At 33.5% G+C, this 12,609-nt stretch overlaps 1 protein-coding gene across 1 annotated transcript in view; it reads left to right on the forward strand.

The window, feature by feature from the left end:
- The window catches only part of LOC106138639 (uncharacterized), a 60,429-nt gene that overhangs the window by 1,494 nt on the left and 46,326 nt on the right, over positions 1-12,609 (forward strand). The gene's annotated exons all lie outside the window — the stretch shown is intronic.

Below are 12,609 nucleotides of genomic sequence, written 5' to 3' on the forward strand. Positions count from 1 at the left end.
GTATTAAATATACATAGATGCTCGGTCCAGCAATTTAAGAATTTCAAAACATATAATTATTCGTATATATTTGTGGTAACATTAACCCACCGGAATGTTATCCAACTAAATAAGTTTTATCCACTGCAGTCATCACATAAAAAAGCTAATTAATAGATATCGATAAGAAGGGCAATCAAAACAAGTGTACTAGCTATAAATAACAATGCATTTACAGACCAACATCACGTCAGACCAAGAAATTGACGATTCTATAGTGTTAAACAAATTAAAGATTATAAATATACACCAAAATAAAAATAATTGATAATATATAAAGTGACCAAATTTTATCAATGATTAGGTATATCAGGAATCTTGAAAATAAAACACTTTACGAGTACTTATTATCTACTAACCCTGTGTGAATCCTGAGAGTCAATTACCCTGTGCCAAATTTCGTCAAAATCATTTCAAGTTTTTAAATTTATTATTTGTAGTCAAAAAATAATAAAACACAAATCTTTTCTCTTTATGTTATTAGTATGGATATATTTAAAGATACATATGTGTAAATGAAACTATCATTTGTAATCAGGATAATTGAGAATAACATGTCACTTAAAGTATATTTAATAAATTTGTCACCAACAGAATTACATGACGTTCGATAAATTCATATTATGAACGAATAATCCTGTCAGGTGCGAATTTGAATCGCGTGACAAGGGTTCCCTTGGGATTCTTATTTCAGATCAAAAAATGAATTTGTCTCCCATTGGTGACCCCTATAGCTATTTTCTTGAATCCAGGAAGATTATGAAAAAGTAAAAAAAAATCTGCCAGCCTTTTCTTTTGTCAGTAGATGAAAGACTTCAAATCCACATCCAAATTGACAAAGATTTGTATTTTTGTATGTTTTCAAAAATTATTTCAACATTAGAAAGCTACATTATCCTAAAGTGCCATAGGAATATATTTGTTTTAAAATAAATTAGATTTTAGACAGATTAATAAATATTTATAAAGGAATCGAGGAAAAAAACCGCTTTCTAAAAGCTTGTCCTAGCTCGCATTGGCCCCAGGGTTAATTATATGTGCATACAATGTATTAAAAAAAATAAAGAATGTTGAAAGATGTATAAAAACGTCTGCAATATCATATATGTCTAGATGTTGGGACATTTATTTTTATATGTAAATAAATAATTTAGATTAAAAGATGCATTTTGAGCATTATTACTATACAAGCATATTAATCCTTATGATTTAAAGTCATTTCCTCATATTTACGGAGTAAAATTTTCCCTCCCGGCCATGTTTCAATGACTATTTTCGAAGTTATGTAATTAGTTTAAATACTAACCGAAGCTCTTACGGTGAGGGAAAACATCGCGAGGAAACCTGCACGTTCAGGCAACTTGATGTGTAACCATGATCGATCCAATACGGGTTAGGTTCCCTGCAATGGTTGCCAAGGTCAGACGGGAGTCGCTTTGTGTAAAAATCTGACTCACCTAATCCAGGATTCATGGTCAAAGGCATACCCCGGGCACCTCTCCAGTATGGTGAGGATGCAACCGGGACAAAAGCCAAGAGGAAGTTAATTTGGCATATTTGTTTCTTAGATAGCGTAGTGAATATGATACTTATTGGATTTCCAGATTTTCCCGCGAGAGCGGAAAAATGGCTCATTGTGCGTACAAGTTCGGGCAAAAGTTAATCAAAGCAATCCTGTAGCCTTTAGGAGAACTGATAAGAATATACTAGGACAAAAGGACCTTATACCTATTCTCTAGGAAAAAGACTATTAGTAGTAGTAAGATTTGCGTTCGTGATCGGGAGCAGAAGTCGTGCGCGATATCGTGCGTGCCTGCTGCCTTACTAGGGTCACTTACCGACCTTGGGGTGAAAAGATCGGCCAGCAACTTACTGGTCGCCCATAACAGTAAGATGATCGCACCAATGGGAATCGTGGTGAAATGCCTGCGATTCTATGATGATTCGCACGGAGGGGTTTTAAAGGGTAGACACATTAGGTGCCAGGCATCCTACACCCCAGGTGAAGACACTGGGGGTCTTCCGTAAAAAGGATTTCCCTTCGATAACAAAAAAGGTAGGATTTGCGTTAAAAACAATCTTCGTGAGCGAAGCGAAGCAACATGGCAATAGCTAGAAAATTAAATAAATGGCGTGTTATATTTTAATTTTCTTTATAGAATTTCTGTGTGTTAATAATAAAAATTGGGCCAATTTGACTACTTACGTAGAGTTTCGTACAATTTTTATTAAAATAGAAAAAATATGTTCGTTGGAATTTTTTTGAAATTTTTTTCGTATCATGATAACAAGACGTTTATATAAACTTTATATTTTTTAAATGTGCTAGACAATTAATGAAAACCTCAATTTATGGGATAGTGAATTGGCCGCTTAAACATGATTAAAATTTACACGGAATATGTTGCAACCTGTGGTTGAACTACTATCTGACCTCCGCAACCCTTGCAGGTAAATCTAATCAAGGTATTGGATCCATGGTTATACATCCAGCAGTTGCCAGAATGTGTAGGTTTTCTTACGATGTTTTTCCTCACTGTAAGAACATCGGTTAGTATTAAAACTAATGTACATAACATAAAGTCATTGGTACATGGCCGGGGTGGGATTTGAATCTGTGCCTTTCTGCGCTTAACGCATTTTAACCAGGCAACTCACCGACAGCTCCATAAAGGAAAAAAAATACATACATAATATCAATATTTTTACAGGACATTACACTGACAATCTCCTTATACCCACTTTTGGTATAGCGGCCACGGTAGCATTTAAACAACAGGAGCCATGAAGGTATTTGAACTGAAATCTAAATATACCTATCAAAAATAAATGCAACTACAGTTCATTTCTTTACACAAATAAAGGTAATCAATTTTCATACGTCTTTTAATTAAAAAATACATTTCTAAATTATAATATGGTGATTTTAGTACTTATGATTCACTATTATGCTTTTTTCTAATTGCTATGATTTTATTTTACAATTACTAGCCAGTTAAACTATCGCTTTTTCACTTTTTACCGTGATGTATACGATAAAAACGGCGTCGCGCGTGCTATGCTAGCCACATGGTCTTAATCGTGTGAAAACCTAAACCATTATTATAATTTAAGAAGGCCACGCGGACTAAGTCGCGTGCACGAGTTAAAAATGATATAAAATAATTTTTACAACATAAAAATTGTTGACATTTACCTCATAAAATGCTTTAAGTGAACTATACATACATAAAATCAAGCCTTTTTCCCGGAGGTGTCGGCAGAGACTACATCTTAGGAGAAACATTCTTGTAAATTCTGCCTCGTGTCTATAACAAACGAACGCGTTTCTCGGAAACGTTCCTGTGCAGGAAATTCTTGTTAGCATTTATTATCTATCGCGTGTTGCTAACAGTTCCCGTTCTCTATCCCCGAAGACGTCACCTGCAGTTACATTGAAAGCTTTCAAACGTTTTCCGCGCTGTTAACTACCGCCTTTATGCATTTAATAGGAAAACATGAGTGATACTTTGGACAATTCAACTTCTAAACACAAATGGCTTGTGTGTGTAAATTTTTTCTCGTAAAGGTTTTCCTCAGAAGAAAGAGATTTTCCTCAGAAATGACGGTAAATTAATGCATTTATTATAAAAAGTGCCCTCTTGTTGGTACACATCGGTTGTTGGTTGTTACAAATTGATAGGATTTGAACAAAACAACTATTTGCGCTGCAGTTTTAATAATAGAGAAGATACATATGAAAGTTTACGGAAATGATTTTAAATATATAAGTGCTTGTATTATAAAATTATAATACATTATTGACAGTAAATAAATCGTTCGATGTCAGCATAAAACTAATAAACTTCTTTCAGATATTCTCTTTTTACAGATTGTTTGTAGTAAGCGCGCATAAATGAACTCTGGTCGAGAAGGACATTGTTACAAAATGTGGTGTTTACAGATTTGACACTTTATACAAAGAGTACTTATTACAAAATATTCTATGTACGTATCACTCCGTGTGCAACCTTACGATATTTACAAGTGATAAATCGAAATGGAATGACAAATACTTCTGGGGCCCTAACTCAATTGCATTCAAAAGAATTCCCTTGAAAAAAACCAGACGGTCAGCTGTTTGTAGTGTTTTTCAAAAACAGTGACTCTCTTTCCCTAAAAAAATTGTACTGAAATTTCGTTACATAATTTGTAACACCAGTTGAGTTTTTTGAAGTGTTCACGCTCATAGCTTAAGTGACATGGCTAGCCCTGCTGATATGACACGCTACTAGGCGAAGTACCCTAAACTGATTATAAGTCTGCATAATTACATGTGTAATACATTATTGACATCTCCTTATTTTAACACTGTTCCGTCCTCTTTTCCTATCTCTCTCGCGAACAGCACATTGGCAATATTTTCCACAATTAGTCCACTTTTGCTGCCATTGTTCTCATAATCAACTAAGTTTATTTCAATTTAAATCCATTTAACAGAATAATAAGGTCAAATTAATGTTGATCATATTTGAACTATAATGCAAAACAAACGTAAAATTCGAGATTCCATACGACCACAACGACCCCTGCATCTGTTACAAATAAACAAAGTAGAAAGAATTATTCAATATTTCTTGTTTGTTAGTTTGTTTGTTTGTAAATTCTTTATTGTACATAACAAATTTTAAGTAGTACATAAAAAAAACATTTAAAAAATAACTGATATACAAGGGCGGACGTATCTCTTTATCTATTTCTTCAAAATTACTATGGACAAAAAACAGCACACATAACATAATTGATGCGATATTTAAAAGTAAATTCATATTTTAACCTTAATTGGTTTGCTAGTAAGTTAACGACTTCATTTTGTCAATACAAAAAAAAAGATGAAAGAAGAAAAGAAAACAAAAACGCATAATTTATAAAGTATTAAAAGAGCAAGAAATCGTTCGTAGGTTTTTGTAATAGTGGGTTCCTCGTAATTTTAAGAGATAAAAATAACTTCTAAACTTATTAAGGTAATTTCTCGATGCCTATTTAAATTAGTCTACATATACAGACAGCCATTTCGATCAAAGTGGTAAATTGGTGGTTAATCGATCCCAGTTCGCTGCCTTGGTGAACTTAATTTAATAACATCAGATATTTCGATGACAGTTGTTTTTTTTTCATCAATTAAGGTTAATTTATAAGTATTTATTAATTCTCTGCAAAAAATCGGTACTTTTAACGGTAAATTTCATCGCGATAATTTCTGAACATGGCTAAATCAATTTTGATTGTATTACGGATTTACGATCTCAAATTTGTGATGACATTGTGTCGCAACGGTAGGGCGCTTGTCTGTGACACCGGAGGTCCCGGGTACGAATCTCGGCCAGGGCATGATGAGAAACGAACTTTCTCTTCATGTTCTTGGCCTGGGACTTGAATGTTTATCTATATATTTAGCGTCTATCTATCTCTTCGTATTAGTGCATATAGTTTTAACAATTGATTTGTCCGTAAGTGAACCGGTCCGGAACCTGTAAAACAACTAGAATATAATATATTTCGGAAATATTGATTTACGATTTATAACTAGGAACTTATTATAACACAACCAGTTTCTTTTTGTCACTCCGTAAAAGATGTCGTCATAAATACAAGTCGCATTCCGCTTATATTTATATACGATGTTGTTGTTGTATCAGGCACGAGTACGATTGAATCTCTTTATACCTACGTAAGCATGAGGAAAACGAAAGGAAGTCTATCAGCGTGAATCTGCATTGCAACAGTTACATTAAGTATGCTTTTTATATAATCCTTCTTTAAATACACATAATAATTCATGTGATTGTTAGTTTTTAAATGAATTATAGATAACTGTATCTAAAATATATTCTACTAGAGGCCGCCCGCGACTTCGTCCGCATAGAAACCCTATCAATCCTACGGGTACTCGGGTAAAAGTAGCCTATATGTTATTCTGGGTCTTCAGCTACCTACAGACCATATTTCATCGTTATCGGTTCAGTAGTTTTTGCGTGAAAGAGTAAAAAACATCCATACTGACATATTCACAAATTTTTGCATTTATAATATCAGTAGGATAAGTTCATATTATGGTATCATATCAATGTTTGCAGTACGTTATATTTCTTTAAACCGCAGGAGTGAAAAGGCGAGTTATAGGTATATGCTCTTTACTACAATACACTCGTAATATCTAGCCTATAGGAGTAGGCCAAGAGGAGTAAAAGCCAAGTACAGCGTTGACGGCACCCGGCTCGCGAATGAAGTTCATTCAAAAACACGCCACGGGATCCGATTGAGGTTAAGCGGCGGGGCGCATGCGTGCGGACATGCGCTCCCAGACACGTCTCCCGCAATGATTTCACCTACCTTTCACGTTGTAGGAATTTGATTTTTGGATTTTACACAAATCCCTGTGATTTAACAATAGCATAGATGACACATAATATTTAAAAGAATATTATTCGTACTAATACTCTGTATGTTCATGTCATTACATGTTATAGTAATCATAATCGAGACTTATAACCTTTTGCCTCTGACTGGTCAATTTGCGATAAGTAGGAAGATAATATTTTTTGTGCAGTAAAACTTGTTTTTGTTATTATAGTTGCATAATTATTACATCAATAAAAACAATATCGATTACCCATATTTCTAATTATATCTAACCAATGATAAACTTTAGCTTAGGTTCTCCTGTTAACAAGAGGTCAGACGGAAGTCACTTTCCGCAGCGGTCGGTAGGTATTTAGACATGTCGTCTTATATCCTCTCTTTTTCTCTATATTTAAACAAAGAGTTTTAGAGGGAGAACATGGTCACAGGTGGACTCTTGGGCTCATCTCAAGCAGGACCCTGCCGGTACATCACTAGAACGATAATAATGGAAGTCAATCACCAGTATTGGCAAGATTAAGAAAAATCCATTTAATAAAATTGTAACTGACCAATGTCTGTACTTGAAAGATATTGGCAAAAAAACTATATCTATATTAGATCATCAAAAGCCAAAATTGTATTTTTTTAACTTTTCTGCCTGTCTTTATGTCTGTACCCGCCAAAACCAGAATAATTCCGAATTGAGTGCGGTTTTTTTAGAGAAAATTTTATATTTACTGGTTAAAGAAATCTCCCCACCCCTCTTAGTGGCAATAAAGAGAGTCAGATAATTCATTTAAACTTTTACGGCGAAGGAAGTCGCGGCCAAAAGCTTGCACTTACTAAACAATATAAGGGTAACATTACACTCACAGAAGCTATTGACTCAGTTCAACTGAACATCTATTGTAATTTGAAAGTAGACACCGTATGCCCTAGACCGGTTTCAGACTTTCTCATGGATGGGCTTTCGGACCACGCTGCCAGACCGGCTCGACCCTTGGAACTAGCACATAGATTTTTTTTTTTGTTTAAAGATTAAAAACTAACATTAAGAAACAGATTGATAAGTTTCTTGTAAAAAAAATTTTTGTCGTTGCTCTTCATCAAGTAAGTAGGTCCAGTTATTTATATGTGTTTTACATCGCCCTTCATCAGGACTTTCTGGAACACAAACTCTAAATCACTAAACAGGTATTGTAAACCCTCCACAGTCATTCTTATATCTACAATTCTACATACACTCAATAATATATCCATGACAAAGGACTGAAGCTAAATCAAAAACTAATTTAAGAAAAAAATATTATAACAAAAATTATTTCACGCCAAAAAATCCATAAAAAAGTCACAAATTGGCGGGAATAGCATCTCTTTTTTTTAGTTCTTTTCTGTGGCCGGTAGGTATCCCGAACAGTACCATAAGTATCGTATTTTTGTCAGTAAAATAAAATTTAAAAATAAATAATAACTTTTAAACGTACCTAATATTTTTGAAGGAAAACAAACCATTCTTATTAACATAAATTTGAATAAAAATTAAACAATATTTCAACGTGCTATTCGTCATTGTTATTGCCAAATATTTAAAAACTATTAGCTCTTTATAAAAATCGTTTGAATGTCCGCTACGTTTAGAGTGTATGAACTCTATGGACTAAATTAACAAAAAATTTGCTTGCAGAGATTAAACCTTATTAAAAAGTTTATTATATTATTAAAACTACTCCATATAAATCACAGAAAAGGAAGTCAGGTCTATTTGCAATTGCGTCATTGAAACAGCGTTAATTAACCAAATACTAATTTGAATTTATAGATGAGCAAATGTATATCAAAGTCAGCACTAAAATGTAAATTAGCTGTAAATGAGTTATGGTAATCTTTTTTATTGTGTTGTGTCTCTAACTGATGATGAAAATGAAATAAAATGATGATTGTCATTGTTATAGGATGTATTGACATGATTGGAAATAAATGTGGAAAACAGTTTAAGTAGATATTGCATAACGATGTTGTAAAATACTTGCTGGGTTATTTAGTACATAATGCTAAGGATTTAATTTCGCAATGGGCTTAAGCTATTACTTTATCTAGCATGCCTGTGTAAATATCAGGAAACCGGTTATTTAATTTTGTGTTAAACGACCTATCATTTTTTTTAAATAGCAATTAGTTACTGTCGTGTTTCCTTCTCGAAGTACGTTAGAGATTATATCTTTCCACTTGCCATATTCGATCATTTATTACTGCTTGCCACGATCTCTAAATACTTATTATTCTTTTGTAACAAATTGAAAGAAATTGTGCACTGTAAAATTTCATAGATTATCATAAGGTCAAATAAAAAAAATCAGGTAAAAGCTGTGAAACTAAATAAACAAACTTCAGTTGAATGGTGCCTGTCAAGCATGCCTCTGGTTCGTCTGCGCGTATTTAATTAGACACTTATTTACTGCATTTACGTTTAGTAGTTAAATCAAATTAAAAAAAAATCACAATGGTTACCTAAATACTCGTATTATCACTTTATATACAACTACTCAAAGATAAGATCAGGAATTTAATCAATTAGAAACGAACTATGTCCATAGTTGTCCGAATATTATTCTGATTTGACCACAAAATATAGCGACTGGGACTATGAGTAAGGATTTTAGTGCATAGTTAGAGTGAGGCACTCTAACTATGCACGTTAATAATGTGGAAAAATGTTTGACCATATGTGAAAATGGTACTAACAAAATTTTTTTCATACATTTAGCATTATGGAAAAGTACCTTATTCATTTAGTTTGACTTACATATAAAATAAAGAGAAACGTATTCATATTTATTAGGATGGACATGACTTTTATCCGATATATCCCTTCTGTTTAGAAATAAGTAGCATATATTTAACCTCGGATTATATATATTATATTATATTATTGATTCATAAAATTTTATGAAAATCAGCCAATCAGCATCAGCAGCTCAGCTGTGGAATAGTAACAGAAGAGGAGATAGACTGCAATACGCATATTTAATAAGTTGTTGAAAGTAGGGATAATATGGACCACCGTAGTAGGATAATCTCGTGATTTTAATAAAATGCACAGTACTGAGAGAATAACAAGAATTTTGAATTATTCAGATATTTGAGTTAAAATATACCTTTAGTAACAGTTGTACAAAGGGTCGGATTTGTTCACCCGAAGCGCCAGTCGTGTCGGGAGATGTGCGACGCGCCGACCGTGCCCTGACCTACTTGCATTGCCATCCCCCACATTTATACATTATTTCAGTTTTAATACGACTTTGTGCATTGTCAGCTGGTAATAACGACGTAGTATTGCGTGATAGTTAGATTTTATTGTTATAATAAACATTCAAAATCTTAAATATCCGAGCAAAGTCTGCATCCGTGGCCCATTGGTAGTGGGATTGACTGTCACAGGAGTTCCCGGGTTCGTATCCCGGCTAAGGCATGGTGAAAAACGAACTTTTTCTGATAGGTCTGAGTGTTGGCTGTTTAACTATACAAGTATTTTTTATAAAAATACAGTATCGTTAAGTTAGTATCTCGTTACACAAGATCTGAGAAAATCTGAGATATTTGTCAAAAAAAATTGTTTAGGTGTGTTCAACAATAGAAACTTAGTCAAAAGTGTTGTACGCTTATAGAAATGCATTTTATGTTTATTTATAATGTTCTTAACTGAAATTATGAAAAAATTGAGTTTAAAAGTCACTCATCCCACTTGTCACTTTGCATTTCTCAGTTCGAATATAATCGCAGATGTTCGCTTAAAAATTCAGGTTGGATGGCAGTATTTATACTTAACTGCTCTGAAATTACCGTCATAATATGAAGTGTGCTTAGGAATATGGCTAATACAGAGTACACATAAGTCAGTTATTTTAAACTTAGCATTGTGTAATTACTGTCGTTACATATTATTAATTCGTTTAATAGCTGCACAGAAGCCGCCAAACGCTAAGCTGTAGGAGCTTAACATTACAAATTTTAATAGTTTGGTTAACCTGCAAATCACTAAAGTTAACATCAACTCCTTGGACGTAAAATCACTAGGGGCTTGTTTGCACTTAATAGCTATGCACAGATTGTCTGAATTTGTTAAAAACATTTACTTTTGGTTCCGTTTTATGTTTAGAGCAGAAGAAGACTTTGATTACCAGTTTTCATGAAGATTAGCAATTCACTGAGGTTGAGGTCGAGTGCATAAATTTTCTCCTAATACACTCCATTAAGGTACTGTTATTTTTTAACTTCATTGCAAACAGGCAGTCCAGGATTTTTAAGATAAATTTTATATGAAGTAATTTAAGAATGTTAAATATAAGATAAATATACATTTGCCAAGTTAATGATTTGATGATGTAGTTCAAGGTTATATAGTGGCACGTAACATTGATTTTCATAATAGCTGCCCTGGTGCATTTTAATAAATAATCGGTTTTGGTAAAGTTGTAAACTTAAACGCAGAGTCATTTACCTAGAGCTACACGATATATTATGAAGCGAATTACTTGGCTATGTATTTTAACGCACAATTTTTGTTCTTCAGCTTGATACCGTGAGATTTCTCTTCTATATTATTTCTCATCTTTGAGGGTTCGTGGTTGTACCGTCCACCTTCCTTCTTTAGCCAGCTTTCTTTAGCCACTCATCAATTACCTATCTTATACAGTTTACCTATATACAGTGCAAATCATACACTCATCATCTTCGGGTTATAATAAACACAACAAGCATCGAATGAAACCTTTTGTAAAAGAAGTCCATTGAATACCATTTTGCCTTAAGACTTGGTATGCGAACTAAAAAACTCGCTGTGTTTAGCTTTATGTGTGTTTAGCTGTATGTATGTCTTTAGTGTGTAACCGAATACATAAGTAAATATACATACTTACTCCACAAATATGTGTATTTATCATAAAATGGCAAGAGGTCAACATTTATAGTGCTTTTCATATAAATCTGAAAAGTAATTTTATCATAACCCATGGTGTGGTACATTTTCAGGAAAGGGCATTAGCAAAAGTTCATCAAAAACACCTTTGCCATTATATCGGTACAGCTATATGTTTTTCTAAGAAGGTTCTAGACCAGTGAGCCGCCACAAAAAGTGAATATTAATTTTCTTCAGCCTTTAATTATAAGGAACAAGTTTGGTAACTCAGCTCACGTTACATACAGTCTTTATTTACAGAAACTTCTTTCTGAGCAGTTCCACGAGCTTTGAACCAGCTACAAAGTTGTCGCGGTCGCGCTGGACGAACTTTATCCTACAACTTTGTTTTTAATACTGGTGTCAAATGTGGCCGCCGGGTTATCTTCTACTATCGTGTTACGGCAAACTTTACGAATGAGGGCTTCATATAACATAGTGTACTATGTCACCAGCACACAATACGAACAAACCTCATTTCTCTATGTATTTAAATGGATTCCTTCAATAATTAGGTCATAACGAAAAAAAAAATTAAGTAATTATAATGAAATACCTCCATTTACAAAATAAAAAAATTCAGTTTTCTATGCTGTCTCCTCCAATATTTAGTCACGATTAACTTAAAATTTTGAAATTACCATATCACATTTAATTTTTTTAATATAAAAGTACAAGATTCTTCTGCAATACGAGTATGTTATGAATTATTAAATTGTCTGGATTTTGACTAAAAACATGCAAAAGTGTCAAATTAGCCGACCTCGCTGGTCTTCTTAAGAGATAAGCAGACCCGCCGTCACCCACTTTACAATGACATGTTTTATTAATGCACTGCATAAATTATGCTGTGGAACCCTCGCTTAGAGCTCAAATTACCGGGCTCTCAGTTTAGTGGAAAACTTTGGAGGTGTGCCTGTTAAATTCTTATTTATAACGAGAATAGCGGTTTATAATTGATATTTATTTTCAATTATTATTTTCTTTGTGATTATTTTTGGTACATTCAATGAATATATTTCTACTTTTGGTTAGTTTTTAAGGATAACGTTCGATATACAAATAACAAAAGTGTTACAAAAATACTACGACACCCAGTGCTACGCCGTAGTGGATGCGTAGCTTCGTAGGCGGCATTCGTAGAGCTCGTGGCACTGAAGTTTATACAGACGGTGTACAAACACAATTGCTTTTTAACTACTTTTAACACATTGCATTCACAGTCGTTGCCT

This window comes from Amyelois transitella, chromosome 4 (assembly GCF_032362555.1).
Source record: "Amyelois transitella isolate CPQ chromosome 4, ilAmyTran1.1, whole genome shotgun sequence".
NCBI lineage: Eukaryota > Metazoa > Arthropoda > Insecta > Lepidoptera > Pyralidae > Amyelois > Amyelois transitella.